Raw genomic sequence first — 27,941 nt, forward strand, 5'->3', positions numbered from 1 at the left:
TCCGGAGTGTTATTTCATATAACCTATGTGGAGAACTAACCCTGGTGTCTACAGTCTCAACTTGTATGTCTTCATTCAAGTCCACTGTCTCCAGAAGTCCCTTCAGGATCTGGCGAGCTATTGTAACTTCTGCTGCACTGTCCAGCATGGTCTGGGCCTACTCTCCGTTCCTGAGTTGGGTTCTCAGTATTCTCGGCATGTCTGATCTTCAGACCTGCTACCTTTTTCTTGGAGAATTTAGGTTTTGCTTTATTTTTCTGAACGTGTTGATCGTCTTTGGACTTCACGCGTTCTTCCTTGTTTTCTGACCGTCCTCTTCTTTCGGATGTCTGTGATGATATCTGAAAGGTACGAGAGGAACATGTATCATTATCTTGATATCTGGCAGGTTTTCTCAAATTATCCCTATTCCTAAGGTTGTACCTCCTTTCAGAGGGCTCCTTCTGTAGAGGAGACCTGCTTCGGGAATGAGAACGCTTCTCTTTGGAATTCTGTTTACTATTTTCCCACTTCTTTTTAGAAGAGGTAGGAGTGTTTTTAGGAAAGACCTTATCAGGACTTTCAGAGAGTTGTGGTTTAACTGGTTTCCCTCTCAAACTGTCTCTGCCTAATTCTTCATAGGATTTTTCAATTATTCTGGCTAGTTCTTGTGGTTGTTCTGTTACATCAAATTCCCTTAATTTCTGGCGGATCGCCACTGATGCTGCTTCTCCTTTAATATTAGATTATATTATTGTTGAGACCTGGTCAAAATTTTAAGTAACTTCATACCTAAATTCAGAGCAGGCTCTGCCCCATATTCGTATTGAATCTGTTTCAGGACATCTGGTATAACCGCCTGGGACGACTCCTGGTGGCCCCCCGCCCTGGGCACCGCACCCAAACCGACAGACCACGCACGCAACCTGGGCTTCATCCTGGACTCCTCCCTCTCCATGACCAAGCAAGTCAACGCCGTCTCCTCGTCATGCTTCAACACCCTGCGCATGCTACGGAAGATCTTCCGGTGGATCCCCACCGAGACCAGGAAGAATGTCACCCAGGCACTCGTCACCAGCCGACTGGACTACGGCAACGCCCTCTACGCCGGAACCACCGCCAAGCTCCAGAAGAGACTCCAACGGATCCAGAACGCCTCAGCCAGACTCATCCTCGACATCCCACGACACAGCCACATCTCCGGACACCTAAGAGACCTGCACTGGCTCCCGGTCAACAAGAGAATCACCTTCCGTCTCCTCACCCAAGCACACAAAGCTCTTCACGACCAAGGCCCGAGCTACCTCAACAACCGCATCAACTTCTACGCTCCCAAACGACACCTCCGATCAGCCAGTCACGCCCTCGCCGCCGTCCCCCGCATCCGAAGAACGACAACAGTAGGAAGGTCCTTCTCCTACCAGGCCGCCAAGACCTGGAACTCCCTCCCGACCGACCTGCGCCTGACCCAGGACCACCTCGCCTTCAGGAAGAAGCTCAAGACCTGGCTGTTCGGGCAGTAGCAGCACCCCCCCCCCAGCGCCTTGAGACCCTCCGGGTGAGTAGAGCGCTCTATAAATGCCTATGATTGATTGATTGATTGATTGACGGAACACCATGTGTTTTTGTGTAGATAGCAGCAAAGACTATGCCCCAAGAGGTGCAGTCTTCCAGATGTGGTGTGATCCCCATTGGTAAACAGATTGTTAGAATTCTGTGTTTCTCATAAGGGCTAGTATTGGGAAATACTGCTTCGATTTGAGTAATTCTTTGAGCTATCCAGAATGGAATGTCTTCACGTTTTGTGGCCATGTTACCCATAACTGCGTGTAAAGTCTGTGGAGTAATTTTTAGTGTATTCCCCTGATGAGGGGCTGTATTTTGAATTGTTAATGGTGGTTGTACTGTGAAAGTCCGCATGACATATTAAACCAATTGTCTATAAATTTTGATTAGCTCCTTGAGTTGAGCCTGTAGATCCACATCTGACATTTCTTCAATGTCAGGATGAGGTGAGTAGACGGCTAAAATCGGCCATGTGTCTCCTGGTCTACCTAGTGGACCGAGCCTGGTAATGTGATTGTAATGTTTTAGGGCGCCTTTAAACCAGAGCTCATGCTCCTGGTATGTGAGTGGAATTTCAATATCCTCGAAAGGAATATATTCCTCAGGTGGTTCATCTTCTTTGTAGAAGTGAAACAAGTGTGTTACTGGATTTGATTCTGGGAATACTATCCATGAGTAGAATACCTCTGTCTGGTGAGATTCACGTGCCTCTATCACGAAAACTGCTCTACCAGCTCTTGGTGTTAAACCAAGTTTTATACGTTTTAGAGTGATGGCTCTCCTTAAATTTGGATGGATGTTTATAGCATCCTCGTCGGTTTCTTGAAAACCTGTACGATTAAAAGCTGCTGCGACTTGGTCGGCTACAGCCCCACCAGCATCGGTGTTTGTGCCGTTTTCGGACATGTTGAAAGGAAAAATGCAGAGCAAGTTTCAAGGGACCAAAGATAAGGTGCACAATATTTTGGAACACTGTATCCTTTCAACGTTGAACAAAACCAAACAGCTAATACAGAGGACTTTCGTCCTACTCAGCTATGGCGGATATTATCCCTACCCACTCCAGACGTCTTATGGAGTTTTATGAGTAGAGTGTCTCTGAGAAAAGCACAACTGAGTTACTTCAGTATCTAGCGTTAAATTAGTGACTTACCAAACCGTTGGGCACCATGTAGTGTAGTTCCTATATCCCTGATAGGCTCTGCTCATTGGAATAACATACACTATAGATTTGACATAGGACTAAGGTCAGTATGTCTCTATCAAGTATATTAAACTTAATTACTTGTGTGTGCCAGCTAACCCAGAGGTCACTAGAAACTTCTCGAATATACAAGAAGGGATTAGTCTCTGACAACCGCATAAACATGACAACTTTGTTTCCCTTTAGAATCGGAACAGTCTCAGAATCGTGGAAACAATAGATAACAGTTTCACTCAGTCAATCGTGCATGCTTCGTGTCTACAGAATTGCACAGAAATAGAGAGACAGGCATTTCAATAAAAGGGTTTATTGAACAGTCTTATTTCTCATGCAAGAGATATGGATTGCTACAATTGTAAGACAGACTGCGATGTACAATATGTACGAGGTTAGCAGTAAGATAAAATAATACTGCAATAGCATTTTTTGTAGCTATGACATATATTAATCAAAATACATACATAAATAACATAATGCTAAAATGTGATACTCATCTGATGCTTCTAAATTGTTCTACCCCAGTGTACCTAACCTAAGTGCAGTACGAGGTTTGAAGTAGGTGCTATTTCTAAAGTATAGCTAGCTATATTTTAGTTTAGCCAAGAGTTGCGAAAAGTTTCTCTAAGTTCTAGTCAGCTCCATACCTGAGAATGAGAGAGGTTGGAATCTCTTTTCTGGACTCGATAGTCTAACCCCCCGCAAGGGAAGTCAGAGAGCACTGGAGCTGGATTCTCTGCGAGGAGGATGGCAGCGTCAGTTCAGTGTATCAGGCTGGAACTCGATCTCCTTCTGAACTTGCTGTGGCAAACCGCGTAGTCTGGGTTGGATCGAATCCTCCGGGAACCGCAATTTGCCAGGGCAAGTGCTGGTATATTTATACCTTGAAGGTGTCTAGGAATACCAGTATTGACGTAAAAGTCGGGCAGAGGAAGGTCATGAATGAACCCCTAAGGAATAGATGTTCATGCATACTTACTGAGTTCTTGGAGAAATCAATATTCAAGCGGAGGGAAATTCCTAAAGGCTTAAGGGTCTTGTTTTCCAAGAAGTCGTTGTGACGTGAATGGACGGATGTAGGTGGCCATGCCTGTATTTGGTTTGTATGGACAATGTCTAAATAAGGGGCGGATTTCTATGTCCAAATAGGGGCAATGGGAATTGTACCTATATAAGGGTATAAATCAGGAAAACTATATACGGAATCTAAATCTGCACACAACACAAGAATATTCACACAGTAAATCTCAACCTACGCTGGTCACCCGAAGCAGTATAGCTCACCTCTGTACACAAAGCCCTCTAAACGATTCCCATGCATCCCATTCACACAAGTTTTCCTGTCTTAGGTAGAGCTGCCTCTGGCGTCTCATGACGACTCCTCAATTCTTCGGTCAGGCAGTCACAATCTCGATGTCTTCTGCACCTTTTATTATTTCGCTGGATCTTAGGCCACTTCGGGACCTGAAACTCAAATCTCAGTCCTTGGACCACGTCCAGCCCCAAACCACATTCACTCGACTCTCACACCAACTTTGTAAGACATCACACAATCAATTCATTCCCGCAATCTAATACACAGCATACACCCTATTAATGCTCACTCCTCCGCTTGCCGCTGATCTCGCTGCACATCAGACTCCTTCAGTCTCCGCCAAATTCTGTTGTTCTCCTTTCTTGGTCATTGGGTTGTATTTTGGGGCTCTGGGTTCTGGGATCCGCAGTTCTAGATCGATTTCCGGATTCTCACCTCGCTTCATGTGCTAACCATCCTACTCTGCTACCAACTGAAAGAGCCAGGCCCATAAGCTCTGGACCTATTGTAGAATCACAATCCGATAATTCTTTCTAGCAGCATGTAAGCGTAGTGAAGAAAGTTGTTAATATTGCCAATCAATTCAACAGGAATTTTTCTGTAAAGATAGTAACCACAGACAACTATGTAAGGTTAATTCATTTATTACAAAGTCAAAAATAACTGGACAGAAAGACACCTCAAGATGAGAGCGTGGAAATACCTCAGAATCAGCATAAAGCCAAACCTAAGTATCCAGTTTAAATGGTGCAGCATAAACAAAACAATTAATTCAAGAAACAGGACACATAGGATCTGAAAGCATAACTCCAAAATTCCCTGCATCGAGGTTTGATGAGTAAAAAGCTTTAATCTATGCCTACAGTAATGCTAAAATGACATCCCTTCTTTAGCATCTTCAGAGAAACGAAATAAAAGGCGTCAGCATGTGGAGTCTTCCTAAGAAGTCTCTCCACTATCGATGGGTCAGATAGCATAAAGCCACACAGCCAGAGCTTGGTCTAAGATGCTCTCTCCCCAAAGGCCGAAGGAGAAGTGGGCCCTTTCACAACTCTCAACAACACAATATTGAAGAGAACTTTCGCAAGATCCATTGCAGGTCACGCCATCCCCTCTGGGTATCATCCTAAAGGTAGTTTTCCAGGGGACAACAGTATTCTTCTTTTCACCACATTTGTCCTTGGTTCCCAAGCCTTACCTTGTGCGAAGGACAATGGCCTTCCCTTATCGATTCAGACCGTACGATGTAACTTTTTCTCTCCTTGCCTAACTAATAAAACAAAGAGAGTACTCTCGCGAACAAGAGCATTTCTTTCACCTGCAAACACAAAACGTTAGAGAGAACGAATTACACAGCACATAAGAATCTCAAACTCTTAATTCTAATGCGTGAGCTTCCAGGGAAAAGGCGTTTCAGGACTACAAGATTTGGCTACCATAAGAAAATAACATGTGAGCTTTACCAATTTGCATGATAAGGCACATTTAATTAGGACATTTAGCTGCATGTAAAAATAACACGATTAATAAACACTTTTAGTACATGAATAATTGTCAGTTTCACAACACAAATTCTTCACGTTAATGTTTTCTGTTAGTTACATTCATTTTATGCATTAATTGTCCATGTTATTATTCAATGGCCTAAACACATCGCGTTTCATGTTATTACATTTCAAATGTCTAACACTTCACGTTAATATGACAAAGAATTATGTGCGAGTGTACTCTACAAGTGTGAAAATAATGCACCCTACAAATAAACTTCGATTTACACTACATTAAGGTAAATATCGTATCATCTCATTGAGTTCAGACTCACTTAGTAATTTTTCTCTTGAAATATAATTATAATAATAAGATTTATACTAATAATAATAACACAAATAATTGCCAAAGCTGCAGTATTTAATTTGCTACCACACTGCTATCTAATTCTTCTTATGGTTCCACTGATAGCATGCCAGCACAATTGGAAAATGTTTTTACTAATTTTGGAGTTCCTCACTGAGATCTCTAATTATAGCTATCTATTTAACTTGAAAACTATCTAATCACACATAATATTAATTTATTTCTCAATTATTTCATTTCAGAATTTTATGTAATTTATTTTTCGATTGATTCCCTCCAAACTCACTTTGTATGTCTTTGGCTGATTTATTATCATTCACAGTTTTTAATCTTTGAATATAGAATTGAGCAATGTTTATTGAATTGTTATCCAACCTCATTATTTGAGTGAAGATTTTCAATTTGCTTTGCAAGCACATCTTCATCAGCTGGGGAATTCTCTCTAAAAAATACCATAGTAAATGTATTCATGAACATGTTGTATGGTTGTGTGTTATCTTTCTCCTTATAAATGTTTCTGATTTTTTGCTTGCCAGTTTTCTGTATGGTGAGTGAAAAGTACATCCTTGCCCAGTGGAGGAATGCCGACACTCTACACCTTAGGAAAGTTCCTTGGATCGATGTGCTTCTGTAGATACAGTTGGTGGAGCCAGAGTAGATTTATGCATGGGTAGCATATGGTATGTTGTGTGAGGAGGTTTAGGTGTAAGGCCTGAGGATGTAATATGATGTGAGGTGTGGTATGAGAAATGAAGGGATGGAGGGTGTGCATTTGTGAATTATAAATAGGGGTGTGTGAGTATTGGATAAATATTCCGGGGAGCTTTTAGCAACCACCTTGTGAGTATATCTTGCACCGGTTGGTATCAGTTTGTTTACATATATTATACAGAGCACACTACCTGCTTGCTTTTAATGAATGCATCTTTCATGGTCTGAGTAACTTTTTTCTGGTGCAGTCTATTGGACCTTACTCTGCAGTCCCATGAAATGACACAAGCATATGTGTGCATTTTGATTGGAGATGGAATATCATATAGCACAAGTCCACCCCCTGGAGCATCTCCTGGTGGCCAGGAGAACTAGAGCCACCCTCCCCATCCAATCACACGAGAAGCGTCAGCATCATCCTTGATAGTAAGTATACTATAAAATCCCAGATCAACGCAGTCTCATCAGCCTGCTTCTTCACTCTGCCCTTTCTACGAAAGATCTTCAAGTGGCTCCACATGAACACTAGACTCACAGTCACACAAGCCCTCATCATGAGCAGCCTGGACAACGGCAACTCCCTCTACTACGGGATCTCTACACACCTCCTCCAGAAACTACAGCCCTCCAGAAAGTTGCAGCCAGACTCCTTCTTGACATCCCCCAACGGAACCACATCTCACCTCACCTCAAAAAAGTCTTCTCACTCCCAGTACAGAAGAGATGTCAATTCAGGCTACCGACACACACTTACAAAGCCCATCACAACCTAGGACCAGCCTACATCAACCACCACCTGAACTTCCACCAACCAGCAAGACAACTACATTCCACCCCCTATCACTCGCCCACCTTCCCATCATCAACAGAAGCTCGAGCAGAGGACCCTCCTTCACGTAGCTCACAGTGAAAGCCTGGAAAGGTTTCCCCCTGCCGCTCCGTACTTTCCCATCTCTACCAGAATTCCTAAAAACCCTCAAGTACTGGCTATTCTACTAAGCCTATCACATCCTGCAAGTACCATGCCTGTATACCATCTTGGGTGATTAGCCATGCTGTACAAATCAACGAATTGATTGATTGATTGATTGACTAGTCTTTACAAGCCCAATGAGAGGTTTGTGGGCCCAATGTTAGCTCGGTGGACTCCAGTGAGGGTTCGGGAGGGGGTTACTCCAAAGTTTGATCAGGCACTCTTGGTTTTGGTCAAACTGCATTGTATTTCATATAGAGATATTCAATAAGATACATGCAAGACTCACATCCTCCATTCCTGTTGCTTGCACTAGCCACAGCCACACAGGTGTGGTGTTATTATTATCGGAAGAAGTGTGGACATGCTGGGTTGTAGGAATTTTGAGGATTCCCAGTGATTTTGTAACTTTCCCTCACTGCAATGAGAGGGAAGTGAGTCATTTTAGTTAAAGATTAGTATTTGCAGGGAATTGTGTGTAGAAAAACATAGTGAGATCCATGCAAGTCACACCACCCTGGACTCCCCTGAATGACTAGTTTTCAGAAATGTCTAGGCTTTGCTGGTTTCCCTGTGTAAAGGCACAACTAGGACCCTCATTCTGCAGTGACTCACATCTCCCAAAAAGTTAGTTTTTCTTGCCAAAAATTAGATGTCTCTATGTTGATATTGGAGTCTTTCATTACACAGACGCTAGGTTCAGCCACACAAGTGGCATACCGTTTTTATTGAAATAAATGCAAGAATTTGGGGAGGGCAGAATTTTGTGGATTTTAGCAGGTTCTGGTACTTTGCGTCACAGAAATGTGAGGAACGTGTGTATATTTAGCCAAAGTTTAGGGTTTGCACGGTGATGTGGGTAAGAAAACTCAGTGGCATTCGCACAAGTCACACCACTCTGGAGTTCCTTGGGTGTCTAGTTTTAAGAAATGTCTGGGTTTTTTAGGATTTCCATGTGTGGTGGCCAAGCGGGTCCACAGTTACTCTGATTGCCGATAAGGGTCATTTTCCTCCCTTTTGATGTCTCAATGTCACATTTTAGGGCCGAGTGACCAGCCACACAAATAGGGCACCGTTTTTATGGGAGAAGCACAGAAATACAGAATAGTAGAAACTTTGCTATTACCAATTAGATTAATCTCCTTTCTTGCCTTCCACATATAAGCCAGTATGCAATAATGAACATATTTTCAAAAATGCCCTCTGTATCACATGATAGTATGGGTAACTCCAAATTCAGAGATTTACAAATACCTACTATTTCTAAGCTTAGTATGTTCTGCACATTTCAAAAATACATAGAGATCCTTCATACATATTTTAATTCATTCGATTTTACCATATGAATTGATGTATAGTTGGTGCACATTGAAAAATCATTTCAAGCTGCAGCGTAGTTTTTTAGCTCTTGGTTCTGGGTATCAAGTGTTTACGGACAACCCATGATTGCTATATATCCCTGCAACCAAAAGGATCTGACAGCCCTTTTGAAATCGACCACTGGGGGAAAAAAGATGAAAATGTTCTCATCAATTGTTATGTTTTTCAACAAATGATCCCTTGCTGAATTTAAGAATTTGTCTAGTTTTCAGATATATATAGCGTTCTGGTTTCATCCATGGGTTTTATACCTGTTTCCACTGTAAACAGAGTAGTTTGGAACCACACAAATGGCTAATATGGACCACAAGTTAGAAAAATCTAAACATTGTGTTAAAAAACTCTTACAACTCTGTTTTTTCCTGAAGATGGGAAGATGGTGATTTTAGCACAGAAACCTTTGTTGATGCCATTTTTAGGGAAAACATACACTTTCGTGCACAGCACTGTTTCTTATTTTAGAAAATAATGCTATATTTAGGCCATTGTCTAGGTTCCCTCTAGGGGCACCTACAAACTCTAAGTAACTTCAAAATACCCAAAATGTGAGTAAAAAATGCACATTTGGCCTAGATACATCTGTGGAAAAAAGTTAAAGGTGTAGAGCCCCAACTGTCAAAAAAAGATCTCAGCAATTGCTCTCAGCACTTGTGTGGGAAAAGCCTCCCAAGTTTAGAAATTAATGTTGTGTGGTCCCTCAAGCCCACATTGAGAGGCCTAGCAAGAGAAATGCAGATCAACAGAGGATATGCAGTGAACAGGTTTTTAGACCCAACCATTAGAGGTACAGTGAGCAGACTTTTGGATCCAATTCAATTCATTTTCAATACAAGTTTATTTAGACCAATGGTCCTCAAGCGTTTTTAAAACTACATCAATAAAACTTCTAAAATCACAGTTCATTATTTAACCTCATAAAACTTCAGATAATACACTCAGCATTCCTTTCAACATTTCATACCACATAGGCCACATAAAACTATAAAATAGGCATGTCAGTTCTAATCACATTTGAGAAATTCTTTGACTTTTTGGGTGAACTTCCCCATAGCACAAGCTATGTCTAAATTACTAATTTCTGTTAGAAGGTTTACTGCTTGAGTCCTGTTTTTAATATCGTACTTTTTAAAAACCAGACACTCTCTAAAACCTTCTGACAATCCAATAGTATATGTAAGATATTGCATGTTGTTCCCAAAGTGCAGGTTATTTTCCCTTACTTTCTATCATAAATCTTTTTACCCCGTTATGCAGATAACATGGGTTTACCCCAATTCTTAACCTTAGCAGTTCTCTTCTTAACTGACAGCTATGTAGCCTGTCAATATAAGGGAAATGTTTTTCATTTTACCACCCTGAAGCCATGAAACGTACAGATCTTTTCCCCAAGAGGTAGTCTTGGTCCTGTGCTCGAGAGATTTCTTTTCCCAGGACACTAAGTTCCCTCTTGTCAATCTTCATCATGCGACATGCTTTATTGATGGTAGCTCTGATGGGAAACAACCTTTACAACGCAGTCATTACATCGCACTACATTTACAACACAGTCATTACAACGCAACATCCTTTACAACGCATGTCACTACAACGCAGCCATTACATTGCATGTCACTACAACCCATGACACTACAACACATGTCACTACAATGCAGGCATTACATTGCATGTCATTACAGCGCATACCATTACAACGCAGAGTACCCCTACACTATCCAACACTTGCCCTACTGTTGCATCCCCTGGAGTTAGAATAGTAATTTTTACCCCTACACTATCCAACACTTACCCTACTGCTGCACCCCTTGGAGTTTGAATAGTAATTTTTACCCCTACACTATCCAACACTTACCTTAAATGCAATGTAATGGTATGCGATGTAATGGTATGCATTGTAAATGTATAATACGATGTAATGGAATGTGTTGTAAAGGTAGTTTTAAAAAATTCATCGTGGTGGCATCCGATGTAAATGTATGCGTTGTAAAGGATGTTGAGATGTAAAAACTGCGTTGTAAAGGCATGCATTGTAAATGTATGCATTGTAACATCATACATTCGCTCTGATCCCTTTTGCCCACGTTAGCTCACTCTTTACAATCTCGTTTCTGCACCATTGTGAGATTTCAAAATCTCCCGTTCCCAGGCGCTGAAAGAATCGTAATAGGGCCATACAAGCTGTCATACCCCATGAGGTGGTTCCCAATTCTAGTCTCACTGCCTGGACCATTGACAATTTGGGCAATGAAAATAAATTTTTCAGAGTGTTTCCCTCCTCAACGTTCCATCCGTTTTTGCCACTCAAATAAAGCAATTCTGCACCATGGAAAAATTGAGATGGTACCATTGCTGAGTAAGCTTTTAGGACCGGTCTGTCAGACATTTCGCCAGAAGCACAGCCAAATCTTTTTAATCCCCTGACCGATGCCGATGCCCTCAGCTTTAGTGTGTTGAGATGAGTATGCCATTGCAGACTTCTCTCGAACCACATCCCCAGGTACCTATATTCTGCTACCTTTTCCAACTTCTCGATGCCCAGAAACCAAGTGAACCCTATTTTCCTTCGATCAAAACTTAAGATCTTTGTCTTATCCATATTGACATGAGATCTGTTTCCCGTCTTGCTTCGGGCTTGCCCCACTTACATTGCCTAGGGTTGATGGTAAGTCTGCAATAAACAAGGAAAAAGCATGGGGGCCAATATGCACCCCTGCCTCAGCCCATTGCCAATCTGGATTTTCTGAGATAAGCTTTACGACATTCCTCATCAAACCATGGACGATCTTTATTATGGGATCTAATATTACTGTCTGACACGGGTTCACTACATTTAATTTTTACCCTTAGGCATTCCACCAGTTGTCTTATTGTATTTTCATACCAGGCGTTGTCATTTTCAAATGGGATTTTTTCTAATGAGAGAGTCTGCTGAACAGCACTTAATTTTATAACGTGCTCCTCAGATATACGGGTTGTAAGCCGCTTTGGGTAGTCCACGTGTACCTGGAGTACCATCTCTATCTGATTTCCCCTTTTTGTGTACAGTTTTGTCTTCAGAGGGTAGTGATCACTACCTTCCACTCTTACCACCTCGAAGTGCTTAATTAGTTCAAAGCTCCAGGTATGTGTAAACATGTAGTCTATAGGGCAGGGTTGCCGGCCTATCGTAAATGTGCCCCTTGCCGGACGATCAGCTTTCATTCTTCCATTTACACATAGCAAACCCATAGAGCCCAACAATTGTCCAAAAGCCATATCTTGGGCCGAGATATCTCCACTAGGAAATATCGCAGCCTCTATATTATAAGCGCTTAACAGTTCCTTACACCATGGAATTATTCTACGGGGGTCTAATCTGTGGTTAAAGTCGCCCAACACCAGGAACACATCCTTCTGGTAGGTATCACATACAGTCACCATATCCTCTTTTACATTTTCCAGTTCCACCTTATATTCATCCTCATTTCCCTTCTGAATATACACATCAACAATTCATATAGGGGGATATTCTCAAGAACGTGTGAAGACTACAGCAAAAGTAGCTTAACGCAACTCTTCACATCGCAGTCTATGGTGGCAAAATAACACCGTGGTAACGTTGTAGTCCCAAGCCGGCGGAACCATGCGATAGGCCCACGATAACACGTCAAATGTCCGCGATAAAGTCAACGTGACGCTGCAAAACTGCAAAACACCAACGCCAAAAAAGTTGCAATGAGGCCAATCGCGATACAAAACCAGCGAAATACAGCCAGAGGCCTGTAAATCCCATACGTCATATGGGAAAATGCACTATAAAAGCAACAGAAAAAAGGGAGGAAAAAAGTAACTGCGTAGCACCATGGATGCATCCGGATCGAGTGCAGAGGCCAATGTGTACCCCACAAGCCCCACAGACCACCAGCAAGGAACAATAGGGTCGGGGAAGGCCAAGGAGAAGAGGAAGAGGAAGACAGGGTGCTGTCCGCAGGAAAACCAGATCGGCAGCACGTCTGTGACAGAACATCACCATCCACTGAACGACAATATGACAAACTTGAATGCAGTCGGAGTGTCGAGGAGGCCTGTGGAGGAGGACAAGAGGTGCTGGCACGATGTGAAAAGCCAAGCTAAGTACAAACCCGCTGCCAACAGGAACGCAGCAACGGCGACAGGAGGTGGGAGTCCTGTGCCACGGGAGGAGCTGGAGGAACTGGAGGACACAGTCATCAGGGTGGAGATGGTGCAATGACTCGGGAGTCTGGACACAGCTCGATAGGAACTGACATAACATCAACCGGGTGAGTAACGACCAGGGACTGGGGGGACGGGGGGAGATGGGCACAATGGCACACACGCACGATGATGTGTAGCACACTGCACAACCAGAAGGACCCTGGATCATGTACCTGATCCCCGTGGCACACTGTAGTACACTCACATAGCAATAACAGCACATCCCACGACAATGTGGAAGAAAGTGCAACACCAACACTGCAGAACAGAGGACACAACTGGGTCCGCCATGCACAGAAACAGGCCAATTACATCTAACATAGCAGGAAACTGCGAGATGGAAACGTACGTGTACAACCTCACCTACGTCATGAAGTCCAAATGTCCACTGTCCCGCATCAAACATACTGCACCTCCCAAATAGTCACAATGAACATCGTCATACAAACTGCTTGTAAACCAGAAGAATGCAGCAACACACATGTCAACACAATGTCAACATGCATATCCCCTTCACATTGCAGAGTAACACGCAACACCTCCAGCAGAGCAGACCAGACTACTTATCAGTGATGGTGGAGAGGACCACCACACCTTCGACACTGATGCCCCACAACAGCCACGGACATCCTAGGCAACCCACCCCCAGGAGCTGTGCAGCCAAGCCACATAGAGGAGACACCAACCCCTGCACAGACCACACACCAGGGAGCACCTCGGCAAACATCGCATTCCAACGTCAGGTGTCAGAATGCCAAAGGAGGTGGCCGCACAGGTGTGGGTGGGGTCAGAGCACATGGAAGCCGAACTAGATCACACACGTGGGACCACCTTCATTCCACAAAGGAGACCCACACCTTGACAGAGACACATGCATACTTCCTGCAATGAACCACGCCCAGAGCCCAGGAATCATCATACACCCCCCATGCAGGACCTCCATACGACAGCCCAGTACACTCCTTCCATGCATTGAGCGGGTGACGACAAAGCTGCATGTCCAAGGTCTTACCCGCTGCCAGATGTAACATGGTTACGCCCGCTGTACACATCACAATGTAATGTTGTAGTCCCAGGGACCCTCATGCATACATCATGACCACACTGACACACTGAGATAGTTTGTGGAACTGGCTACGGGCACGTGCGCCCGGATCCTTTATTGGCAGGGACACATGTACAGTGACGCCTGTGCTGGATGGGTGTGGGGTGAGTGTAAGCCAGCCCGCACGGAGTGGCTGGTGCTGGCAACAACTTGTACAGACAACACTATGGAAACGGAAACAGAAAACACTAGCATTACAGAGACAAGCGCGGAGCATCATGGTGGTAGCCGGAGCAAGTACAGAGGTCACCCAACATGCAAACAGAAGTGTCCGTGAGTTGCAGTGCACTGATGTTGGGGCACTACAGCTGAGCTTGCTCATGTGAAGAAAATGTCTAGGATTGTGTCCCTTTGGCAAACACCTGATGCAGACGCAGTGGGGTGTGTTACACCTGCCTCATCTTCCTCATCATCGTGCCAGGTCTCCCACACTGCCTGAGGTGACATTGCTGCGTGACCTCTCTGACCTGCTCTGAGTCAGTGGCACCTGGAGTGCAGCTGGAGTTCAGAGCAGGGTATCAGGCAGATGATGGCATCCACGACAGGTGTGACCAACTCTGATAGTCTGGCAGCAAGACACTTTCGTCTCTGGCAGTTGTCATCTGGAGGTGGTCCCTGCGGTGGTGGCGTGTGCCTCCTGCAGTGATGCGACGTCCGGTCCAGTCAGGACTCGATTAGATGTGTGAGCCCTGGTGGCCCGCAGTTGAGGTGGGATGCAGCGGGCAGCGCAGGGCCACAGACGCATGGCATTGATGACCCAAGAAGCCGCGGTCCGTGGAGGGAGTTCCGTGGGGCGGAAAGGTGGGGCGGGGGAGGGACAGGGTGGGGGGTACTAAACACCGGAATATGGATAATTGAAGGTAAGTAAACAATTAAATAAATAAAACTAATTTCGGAGCGCGTGCTGCATCACAAAATGCGATGCAGCGCGCTACGAAATTTGTTTTATTTATTTAATCGTTTACTTACCTTCAATTATCCATTTTCTGGTGTTTAGTACACCCCACTCTGCCCCTCCCCCGCCCCGCCTTTCCGCCCCACGGAACTCTCTCCTCGGACCGCGGCTGGACCCAAGGCCATCGTCTCAGACGCCATCCAATATCTCAGCATACAGGATTCCTGCATTGTGCTGCACAGACTTAGTGGCCCTGGATGCACTGCGGGCAGCAAAAGCACACCCGCAAGGAACGGTGACTTGTGGTGCACTGAGATAGGGGCACATGAAGTGCTGAGCGGGTCCTCATCGATGGCCAAGGTGGATGTGGCAGAGGCTTGCGGGGGACAGTGGAAGGTGTCCTCTAGGGCATGATGCAGAGGGCAGAAGCTGGTCGGAAGCAGCAAATTGAGGAGTGGAATGCTACAGCCTCATTTTTGCCACAAAGTCCGTATCACCGACATGATGATGAAGACAACCCCTAGTCCATAGTCTCAGTCACCACCAAAGTTCAAACAGAAAGTGTCCATGGATGTCGGGGAACAGACTTAGTGGCCCCGGAAATGAAAGGGGATGCAGTCTGCGATGAGGCCAGTGTAATGATTTACAATCTGCCATGAATAAATCAAGACTGAGTTCCCAATGTGTGATCTACTGGACCGCAGTGTAGGCCGGAGGCAGCTGGCCGCATGGGCCCAGAGCCACGTGCCGTTGGGATGCTATGCACAGAGTTGGTGGCCCCACATATAAGGGAGAACACAGATATGACTCAGCCATGATGTGTGTACTTTGCCATTGCATAATCAAGACTCAGTTCCAAATGTGTGACCTACTTGACTGTAGTGTAGGCCAGAGGCAGCAGTAGGGTACGTCAACGAGAAAGGAGTAAAGCGGGCCTGTGTCGCTGAGGCCGTGATGGTCTGAGGAGCCTGCCAAGGTGGCGAGCCTCGGGCTTGGAGCTTGCGCCGACACATGGTGGGCTCTCCTTTACACACACCAGTGTCGGCAGGTGAGCAGTGTGGACTGGCTGTGCAGGGGCAGGCCTGACGGGTTCAGGTTCCAGTGGCCCGGGGTACAGCAGGCACACAGGATCGCAGGCAACTCTGCTCAAGACGAAGACATCAGCCTCGTGGCAGTGTGAGAGGCACCGCACTGGCAGAGACGTTGGGCATTCCGGAAGAGAACCACGCCCAGGGCTACTTGCTTTTTATTCAAACCCCTACACTGGCCTGCTGTACACCGGGCCAGCCCACTCCGCTCATGCTTACGGGGGGACGTAACAGGCTACATTTCCGGGAACTCCCCCACTTCCTGGGGTGACATGGTTGCGTCCACTGTCCACTACACTCCATACACCAGTGGTGTATGTCGCCATGGATATGGGTGTGTTCTGCATACTGCGGTCTGTCCAGCACATCTCTGCCACACTTGGCACTGTGTACTTACCCATTTATGGTTCACTTACCTCCTTCACACATGCCTGGTTCCCACCTCTTGCCACATTCTGCTATTGTGTGGCTGAGGTGCTATGACGTTGATGGCTCATATTCACAGCTAGCCTAGGTTACCTTAGTAAGTTGTGCAGTCATGTCTGGTGGGTGGGCATGTTGTTTTGCATGTTGTATGTGAGTTTGTGACGTGTGCATTGCCAGAGTTGTGATTTGCATGGTTGTGGAGTTGAGGTGTGTGAGGTGTTCATTTGGTACTTGCCAAGGGGCTGTACATTTCCATTGGTGCCACCCTAGTGTGGAAATATGGATTTTTCTGGTCAGTTATGTCCCCTATCTTGGACCCCAACGGTTCTATGTGCATGTTACAAGTACATGTATGTTCCCTCCAGTTCCAGTTATGAAGACGCAAATACATGTGCGTCCACCGTCAACATGTCCTCTTTCAGATCCGCCATGAATGGGCTGGATATTCGATTCCTAAATACGAAAGGCCACCGACTTTATATGGCTTAGTTATGCCATTTTACAGTTCAGGCGAGTAGGCCCTGATTCTGCCATCAAGCTTTCCCTGCCTTCTGCCTCTGAGAGCTCCAGTCTGAGCCTGCATCTGTGACCATGAACTTTGTCTCATTCCCTGCGCGGCTCACGGTGCCTGACATCAGCTTGCTGCCTGCCAAAAACTGTATTTCACCTTCAAGTTATCTGTTTCGCTCCCTGCCCAATGCATTCCTGTCTAGTAGTTTAAGTAAACATTCTTCCAGCTACCGAGCAAAGGCCCGGACAGTTACCTCTCAAGGAGGTGTCCCGGCGCTGAACGCAAGCAGAAAAAAAACAGCTACCGAAGTGCAAACCGTAAATTAACGAGGTTGGGAGAAGAGCCAGGTTTTCAGCATTGATTTAAAGCACGATTCAGAGGGGGCCTGCTGGAGCTCCGGGGGGAGTGAGTTCCAAAGACTTGCTACATTGGCAGAAAACGTTCTGCCGCCCAGCCGGGCCCTTCTTATTCGCGGGACTGCAAGCTGGGTCCGGAGGTTGGAGCGAAGAGAACGGGCCTGCGTATATCTTGGTAGTCGGACCCTCAGGTAAGTGGGACATGAGCCAAACAAGGATCTAAAAGCTAGCGTGAGAGCCTTGAATTTAATCCTGTGTGCCACAGGTAGCCAGTGAAGTGATCGAAGATGCGGAGAGATAGAATGCTTAAATGGAATATGCATTAACAGTCTCGCAGCCGCATTCTGGACCACTTGCAAGCGTTGAATTAAGTATTTGGGCAATCCCAAGAACAGGCCATTCGCGTAATCCAATCTAGATGTGACTGTCGCATGGATTACCATTTTCCTGCAATGTGTCGGCAAAAGTCGCAGGATTTTGCGAAGATTCCTGAGTTTACCCAAGCAGCATCCCATCAGCTGTTGGGTGTGGGAAACAAAGGATAGATTGTTGTCCCAGCGCACTCCCAGATTTTTTGCCGAAGTGCTGGGAGAAGGGGGGGGAGCCCATTGCTGCCGGCCACCAAAGCTCAGAGGGGGGCGGGGCGCCTTTGCCAAAATGCAGCATTTCTGTTTTGTCCACATTAAGTTTCAATTTATTAGTGTTCATCCAGCGCGCCACATCCTGGAGGCAGCCTTTAAAATTTGCCAAGGCAGCCTCAGACCCCTCTGCATATGGATACACAAGCTGAGTATCATCAGCATAAGATACTACCTTGACCTCCCAATTGGCGATCAGAGTGAAGAGTGGAGCCATATAGATATTAAATAGAAGTGGACTAAGCGCCGAGCCCTGAGGTACGCCGCAACCTAACTGCTTAGGTGTAGAAGAAACAGTCCCCAAAGCGACCTTCTGGGTTCGCTGGGACAGGTAGGAGTGTAGCCAGGCCAGCGCTTGATCCTGTATGCCCACTTCCGACAGTCTCATCAACAACCTTGCGTGGTCAACGGTGTCAAAAGCCGCCGAAAGATCCAGGAGCACCAGCAAAGCTGAGTCTCCCGAATCTAACGACCATCTTATTGATTCTGCCACCTCGATCAGAGCTGTCTCGGTGCTAAAACCTGGTCTAAAACCAGACTGAGTCTCGTGCAGAATCTTGTTGTCCTCTATGTATTTACTGAGTTGCCGCTGGACAACTTTCTCCAGCATCTTGCCCGGGGCAGCCAGAAGGGAGATAGGGCGTAGGTTGGTGAGATCCGTGGGATCTCCATTAGGCTTTTTCTTTAAAGGGAGGAGGGTAGCATGTTTCCATTTGTCTGGGAAGACCCCCGTTGTAATGGATGTATTCCAGATCTGTTGTAAGGACGGGGCCACAAAATCCGCCATTGTGCGCCACAGTTTGGGAGGGCAGGGGTCATCCGGCGAGCCTGACTTGCAGCACCTTAATTCATGTAAAACCGCGGGCAGAGTTACAGGTTGAAAACAGATCAGCGGACCGCTTATCAGCAGTTTAGCAGATTCTTCTGTTTTCTCAGTAGCTACCACTGGGCCAAATGAATCATAGACACTCTTAATCTTCTGGTCAAAAAAATCCGAGATTTTATTACAGATAGTGACCGAAGGCGGTATCTCCCTTTCAATGCATCTAGGCTTGAAAAAGGACTGAACCACCTTGAAGACTTCCTTGCTGGAATGTTCTGCCTGTTCAATTGACGCAGCAAAAAATTGTTTCTTTGCCTTTCGGACAGCCTTCTTAAATTTATGGGAGGCCATCTTATAATGAGTTCTCTCCAGAGTCCCATAATTTACCCTCCACCGCCTCTCTAAACGTTTACATATAGCCTTCTCCGTTCTAAGACAGACACTTAGACGCTTGTACACGCACTAACAGTCAGTATAGTCAGTATAGAATAAGATTCTATTCTAAGAGACCTCTCTCTCGGATAACATAGTTCTTTAAACATAGGATGTTAGATATGATTTGGGATTAGGTTGACTTGACCCTCCAGACATCTGTCACCACATGTAGAGTTAAATGCCAAATCCCCTTCACCCCCTAGTCGCACGTCAATCATACGTCATGCTGCTGCGCGCGCATCTCTGCCAAGTATTTCTGCTGACATTGCGAAATTATTTCATAGGTCCACCCATATGTGACATCACAACCAATGACGTTTCCTTGTTACTCCCAATTACGCCTCCTTCAGCTACGCATGTGAAATGTTATCTTTGTTATCAATTGTTACGCCTTTTACATTGGTTTCATTGTAATGTCTGTTCTATAAAAATGATTACTTATCAATAAAGTATTGTACTTCACTTCCTGAGCCTCCGTGGTGATGGAACCTGGAGTCCACGATTTCGAAATCGTCCATTGGAATAAAGCCCATTCTGAACCTCTTATACCACGGATTCTGCCTCTTATTTTACTGAGCTATTTTATTAAGATTCTGTATCAAATTAAGTCCCGGTAATTAAATTATTTACCACATGAATGGCGCCCGAACAGGGACACTTTCTCATCTCACGCGCCGGTGGTGCGTTGCAGGCCCGGTCTCCTGCCACAGCTGGACGGACAACAACGCGTACCAGCAGGATTTCCTGTATCTCCCTCCGGTCAAGCGGGGGCGACTGAGGCTGCGATCAACACCCAGACGAGGCGGTGAGAAGTGCGAAGTATCCCGACCAGAGCCTAGCTGAGAGAGCAAGATCCGAGGTATACAGAGGCCCACCAGGTTTCCGATGTCCAGAAGTGTCCGAAGTTTTCGAGTCCAGTCCGGTCCAGTCCAGTTCAGTTCCGTTCCGAGGCCTTCCGTTCCGAGCTACCCGGTGAGTACCATTACTGGGGAGGCGTTCTGGCGTGCACATAAGTTGTGCCGGTCCAGACGGGTTTGGGTACACAAATCCGGTCTGCACTGTTTTAGCAGTGTATCTGTACTGTTTAGCAGTATATCTAGTATATCAAGTATATAAATTCAGAATAATTCAGTTAAAATGCCGAGGATTATGTCTTGTGATAAAGTTTTCTTAGATCGTCATCATCATTGTTGCTCATTTAAACGTTAAATATTAAATGTGTTAATACGTCCTGCATATTGTGGTATGAATGACTGTTCATTATTGTGCTTTTGTATTAAGTGTGTTTAAGAATAAGTATCAGATCAATTGTCAGTATGCCGCTCTTTTCGAAATTAAGACAGATCACAACTAGAAAAGGGGTACTCGAAGAAGCTGTTCCTATTCCTCCTAGGGACACTCCAGGGCACTTTATGTATCACAAACATGGCTTAGACGCCATATTATTTCTTGATTTATGGGTGGACTACACCAAGGAACTACCAGAAAGTCAGAGGTGGCCCGCAGCTGGGACCTGGGATGCAGATTGCATTGTGAAAGTAAAGGAAGAATTATGGAAAAGGAAAGCCAGACAGTCACAGAAAGACGCCATTGAATTATGGCGTAAAGAATCGTATAGACGTACAGAAAAAGCACGTAGACAGGAAGAGAAGAGTAAGGCAAATTCAAATAAAGTCCGAGAGAATCTATTAATTCAAGAAGGTACACGAGTGAAATCAGAACAAGTAGACAGACAAAGAAATGCCCTTATGAAGGGTATGTATCCCCTTCTGGCCGAGGGATTACCTGAGGCTACTCCGGGGATACCAAAAGACTTGCCACCCCCATTGTTCCCAATAAAAATGCATCCTAAGGGGCATCCTAGAACAGCAGAAGATGTTTTTCTTTCCTCATATTTAGATGAGGCAGCTCCCGAGTATGCTAACCCCGCCCCACATAGACCGTCTGCTGGGGGGGTTCAACGTCAAGACCATGTGTCTGTACCTTTGCAACAACAAATTCCGACACAAGTTCCGGCAAGCGCATCTGTCTCTACATCTGTTCCCACGGCCGTTTCTACAGCTGTGTCCACACCTATAGTTGCTGTATCGCGTTCAACGAATCCTTTCACGCCCGATACCCCAGACGGGGCTACCGGAGGTGCTACCAACATTTTTTCTACGCCAGCCAGAATAAATAAACTTACTTTTCAAGAAACAGCACATCCGCGTACCCCCAAACTCATAAATGCCCGCACGCTTAAGGAACTTCTAGTAGATTGTAGATATGACCCTGTGCCCGGCAAAGAGGACGAAATGATCATGGCATCATTACGTATCAGACGAGCCGCGGTGTATTTGGGGAAGTTACCAGGAATGACTGTGCATCTGGATAATATATATCATTTTGTCCAAACAGGGCGAGATTCTGAATGTATTAACAGAGCTATGGAATACCAGAAAGTGGAGATACAGGGGGAACTGTTACGTTTCCTCATAAATTGTGTGATCAGAAATCAAGACCGACCGGGGGTAGACCCGGAAGCAATGCAAATTCTTACCAGATGGAGCCAGAATATATCAGAAGGGAGACATGATAAGCAAAAATGTATAATAGCCATGTGTCGAAAGATCCGTAAAGAAATAGAACGCCTACATGAAGAGAGATTAACGATAGATCAGTTCGAACAAAGCGAGGAGGAAGGATCAGGAATGCCCACAGGACAGTCAGAAACCATAGCCTATGTAGGTAGAGGAAGATCTTGTAATAGTACTAGATGTTTTTCTGACCCGATACGTCCGATATGTCTAGAAAATAACAGGAATTTCCAAACACCTATAATAGATATAAGGTCTCCCGAACATTCGTTCCAAGCCGCTGACAAATTACTCCGAGAACGAAGGGGTTATCATTTACTCGATTCTATGGATGAACAAGAATTAGCCAGGTCAGCCGTTCAGTGGGTTGACAGTCCCGGAAAATATGGTGATGATACAGTAGCACACACATTTTTGAACCTCACCCCAGATGAACAGCGTTTAGCTGGGATTTATATGATTCAACAACTTCTTATACTTTATCAAAGTCAACATTCAGACCCTGGTCCGTTACCTGATATATTGACTGAATTACTCACGAATAGATGAAGAGGTTCAGGTACTAAGTTAATTAGAGAAATACTAGAATCAAGAAAGCAGTACATTCTTTTTGTATGCCCAGAACATGTCTCACTGCCCATCAAGGAAAGAACGACGTATTACATGGACAGACAGAACCCCTTACGAGAAGTACACCCAATAAAGGGCGAGGACAATCAGTTTAAACGTGTATATGTATATACGCCCATATCGAAAATAGAATTGTTAGAAATGAAGAAAGTGGTACCCAGTCATGATAAAGACCCAGCGGGTTTTCACCGAGAAATTAAAGACATGTTACTCATGGGAGAGTATACCTATCCCGACATTATGACAATATTAAAGGTATTAATGCCTGCTGGCATTTATGAAAAACTCAAGGAAAAAGAGTGGGAGGTAGGAGACCAAAAGATAGACTGGACAGCATTAGAAAATGAAGAAAGGGCCCGAGGTCCAGGTTCGGGGCTTGGGGATAAAACTAAAGCACTACCAGGTTTACTAGTACAGGTACTGCCACGTTTATTAACGACGAAAAAGGAAGACTGGGGTGCAATTTCAGCCTGTAAAAAAAAGCAAGATGAAGACACTAGTGATTTCTATGCCCGATTCGAAAAATGTTTTGGTATAAATAGTGGTATAAAAGCAAGTAGCGAGTCATACCCACATCTGTTTGTGACAAAATTAGTTGAAAATTCCTTGCCCCAGGTGAAGAATTGAGTATTAAAATTCGAGAGTACCTGGCAAGGTAATACCCCATCACAAATGTTACAAATGTTACAGTACCATTACAATAGAATTAGAGAGGAACAAGAACATGAGCAGAGACGCATGAAAGACACAAAAATGAAAATGCTAGTCTCCCAGACAGTTCCAGCTGAAGGTCATAAAAAGGGTACGACACAGTCCGGTGATTCAGCAGGACCTGTAAAAGGGACATGCAACTATTGTAAACAACCAGGTCATTACATACACGATTGCCCAGTCTTGAAGCGTAATATCGCCACAGGTAAAACACAAGAAAGACCACGGCCACCTAGACAGGATCAGAATGAACAAGGAGCACCACAGCATGCACAGTCCATGCCAGCTCCACAACAGTCTATACAGTTTGTGCCAGCTGCACCAGCGTTGCCTGTTGCTGCCACACAAACCACGACACGACAGCTGTACCAGACCGCACAGTATGACTATCCTGATTATCAACGATACGCATGAACCAGCCTAGAGAGGGAAGTTGACTTACCCCTTATCGAGGTCCCTGTAGACCAAGAAGGACCTTATGTACATAGTGAACTATTAGGCCAAGATAGAAATTTTTTTCTTGATACAGGGGCAAGTCGAACAACTATAAAACGTAGTGAAGTTCCAGGGGCACCCCTCTCAGGCTCACAGAATATTTCCCTTGGTTTTTCCGGAAAACCTATTGTTAATGAAGTATCACAGCCTCTTCCACTTACGATAGGACCTTTGACCCGAACTACAGATTTATTGCTTACTAAATCATGCCCAGAAAACTTGTTAGGTATAAAAACTTTGAAAGCTCTAGGAGCGATAATATGTTGTTCTCCGGAAGGAGTGAGATTGTTTTTACGAGATTTCAAAGGGCACTATGTGTCCCGAGACATGGATTCCCGACTGCAGACTTTACCCACACATTTATGGGCACAAGGCCCTACAGATGTTGGTTGCATGAACATTACACCATATCGAGTCACACTAAAGGCAGGAGTGGTACTACCACGAATGCGACAATACAAGTTACCCCCAGATGCTGTAGTGGCTTTACTGCAAATCATTGACGAGCTTATTGGCCAAGGAGTGGTTGTGGAGACCGACTCCAATGTATGCAATTCACCGATAATACCGATTCTTAAACGAACTGATCCAAAGGCTCCACCAGTATATCGATTGGTTATTGATCTGCGCGAATTAAATAAATGTATTGTACCACAATACCCCGTAGTTCCAGACATCTCTTCATTACTGACAGCTATTGATTCGAACGCAACATTCTTTACTGTAATTGATCTCAAGAATGCCTTTTTCAGCGTCCCAATAGATCCGGAGAGCCAATACTTGTTCGGATTTAGTTTAAATGGACGAAGTTTTAAATTCACACGCGCACCTCAAGGATTTACAGAAAGCCCCAGCATCTATAGCCAAGCACTGAAACGGGAACTTGACAGTATCCACATGCCAGTCAACACTGCACTACTTCAATATGTCGATGATCTGCTGATCACCGCCCGAAGCGAACATGAATGTGAAAAAGCATCACTGACGGTTTTACAATTTCTAGCCGAAAAGGGACACAAGGTGTCCCCTTCTAAGCTGCAATTCTGTGTCCAGCGAGTTGTTTACCTTGGTCACTCGCTGTCCAAGGAGGGAAGGCAGCTTACACCCGACCGCATTCAGTTAATTGCAAATATGCCAATACCCAAGACACAAAAGGAGGTGCGGGCTTTTATAGGCCTCACTTCATATTGTAGGCAGTGGATCCCTCAGTATGCATTTTTAGCAAAACCACTCATTCAGTTGACAACACAGGAGGTAGCCACATCGACTGTCCTCCCTTGGACTCAGGAACATACACTAGCTTTTGAAAGCTTAAAGAAAGCTCTATGCCAAGCACCTGTTTTAGCAACACCATGTTACAGAAAACATTTTACACTCTTTGTTACAGAACGAGAAGGTACTGCCTTGTCCGTACTCACTCAGGAACAAGCAGGATCACACAAACCATGTGCTTATTTCTCTAGTACATTAGATCCCGTAGCCCAGGCTTTGCCTGCGAGCCTGAAATCAGTGGCAGCAACAGCTTTAGCAATAAGACAAAGCGATGCCATAGTGTTAGGACATCCATTGACAGTACAAGTACCGCATGCAGTAGAGGTTCTTGTGAACCGAACGCAAACACAACACTTGACCATAGCAAGACTTACAGGGTACGAACTAACATTGTTTCAGCCACACATAGAAATCAGACGCTGTAATACATTGAATCCTGCCACACTTTTACCTGTAATCGGAACAGACCCACTAGCTCATGATTGTATTGAAGTTATTACAATAACGACGAAACCCAGACAAGACTTGACAGATGTCCCATTGTTAGATCCAGACCTGACGTTGTATGTAGATGGTTCATGTATGAGAACAAGTACAGGAGATTTAGTGGCCGCATATGCAGTCACAACAGATACTGAAGTCATTGAAACAAACTGTATAAATACCTTGTCAGCTCAAGCAGCAGAGCTTATTGCTCTGACACAAGCCTGTATCCAAGCCACAAATAAGAAAGTCAACATATACACTGACTCACGTTATGCATTCGGAGTTGTACATGACTTCGGCGTGCTGTGGCGAGAGAGAGGTTATTTAACTTCTCACGGTGCCCACATTCAGCACGGATCCCTCATTCATGCTCTGTTAGATGCAATACATTTACCCACTGCAATATCGATTATGAAATGCAAAGCTCATACGAAAGTTACTGATATCATTTCTCAAGGCAATGATTTAGCTGACAGAACAGCTAAACAGACTGCGCAAACTCGCACATCCGACATGACAAAGACAATAGTCCAGACACCGACACGTTGTATGACGATTAAGGATCCCGCTATTGATATAATTGACATACAGACACATGCTACACCAGACGAAATAAAGAAATGGACGGAATTAGGAGGGATCCAAACGGACCAGGGATGGATGACAAAGGAGAAATCTGTATGGTTTCTTCCTGACTCTATGGTCCAAGCTATCATAAATACAATACACAGTCCAGCGCATCTAGGAGAGAAAGCTATGCTAAACAGCATTCAACATATTTGGTTCAACAAACATTTACGAGCAGCAGCGAAGCAAAAAGTCCGCACCTGTATGATATGTTGTCAGTTTAACCCAGGTAAAAGCATCCCCGTAGAGCAGGGTGGATTTCAGCCTCCTGATCACCCTTTTGAAGTCCTCCAGATGGATTATATCCAGATGGAACGATGTCGAGGATTCAAATATGTTCTCGTAGTTGTCTGCGCTCTTTCCCGTTGGACCGAAGCTTACCCAGTATCAGATTACACTGCCCCGACCACTGCCAAGCAGCTAGTTCGAGAATTCTTCCCACGGTACGGTTTACCACGTGTTGTCTATTCAGATAACGGCCAGCCGTTCTCATCCGAACTGATGAAACATGTTTCACTTCTGCTAGGATATCAGTGGAAGTTTCATTGTGTCCGACACCCCGAGGCAGCAGGTCTCGTGGAACGACATAATCAAACTCTGAAAATTAGATTGTCTAAAATATGTAGAGAGAAAGGTGTCGACTGGGTAGTAGCCTTACCCGTTGCACTCTTTTACATGAGAATGGTAGCACACTCTCGAACAGGGCTATCCCCTTATGAGGTGATCTTTGGAAGACCACCGAATATGTGGGGGACGCCTATACCCCGTAAAATAACTGATGTTGACTGTAATATGCTGACAGATTACTTGGCTTCCTTGATGTCTGCACTACAATCTTGTCGTTCACAGGTAGCTGCAGCCTTTCCTGACAACACTGAGGTGAAACCCCATGACGTAATTCCGGGGGATCTCGTTTTAGTGAGGAACTTTGATCGAAAGACTCAGCTGGATCCTAGGTGGAAGTCGCCGCAATTGGTCCTGCTCACCACAAGGACAGCCGTGAAGATCGAGGGCAGAAAAGGCTGGATACATTCAAGTCATATCAAGAAATTTCATGGACTACCATTGGATGTAAATGCCACACCTCGTGTGTCTTCACCCATTGACTCAAAGCTTCCTATGGTTGAACTTAGTAGTCCGGAACAATATAAATTAAAACTCAGGTCTAACCTGTAAGGCAATTTGATTGTTTAAGTCCTCTCCAAGGTGAAGCGGTTGAATTTGCCTCTGACATGTACCCCTTAGACCTGAATAGAGAAAAAACGCGAAAAATGTTGAAACGACATGCATACTGTAAATCACTGCGTAGTCATTGCACAGTGACGTTATTAATTTTGTTTTTCTTAAGTCTTTTAATAATTACTGCAAGTATATTGTTGCACATATATTATCCTATTTCTAAACATGTCTATAATGTTACTGCTGAACATTCTTTTAGTGACCTACCCCCGCATGAATTGTCATATAGATTTGCGCTGCGCAATAACACTTTTATTAGTATGTTACATCATTCCCATCAGACTAGTAATGCTACCAATTGTTGGATATGTGGCCGACTCCCCCCCTATCAGAACTATAAAGGAATTCTACCTCTCTTTCCATACCCGTTCACACACAACGGCTCCTGTGGAGCATGGTTTAGTTTAATTAATTCCTTAGACTCAAACACAGCAGTT

The sequence above is a fragment of the Triturus cristatus genome, chromosome 6, assembly GCF_964204655.1.
Source record: "Triturus cristatus chromosome 6, aTriCri1.1, whole genome shotgun sequence".
Classification (NCBI taxonomy): domain Eukaryota; kingdom Metazoa; phylum Chordata; class Amphibia; order Caudata; family Salamandridae; genus Triturus; species Triturus cristatus.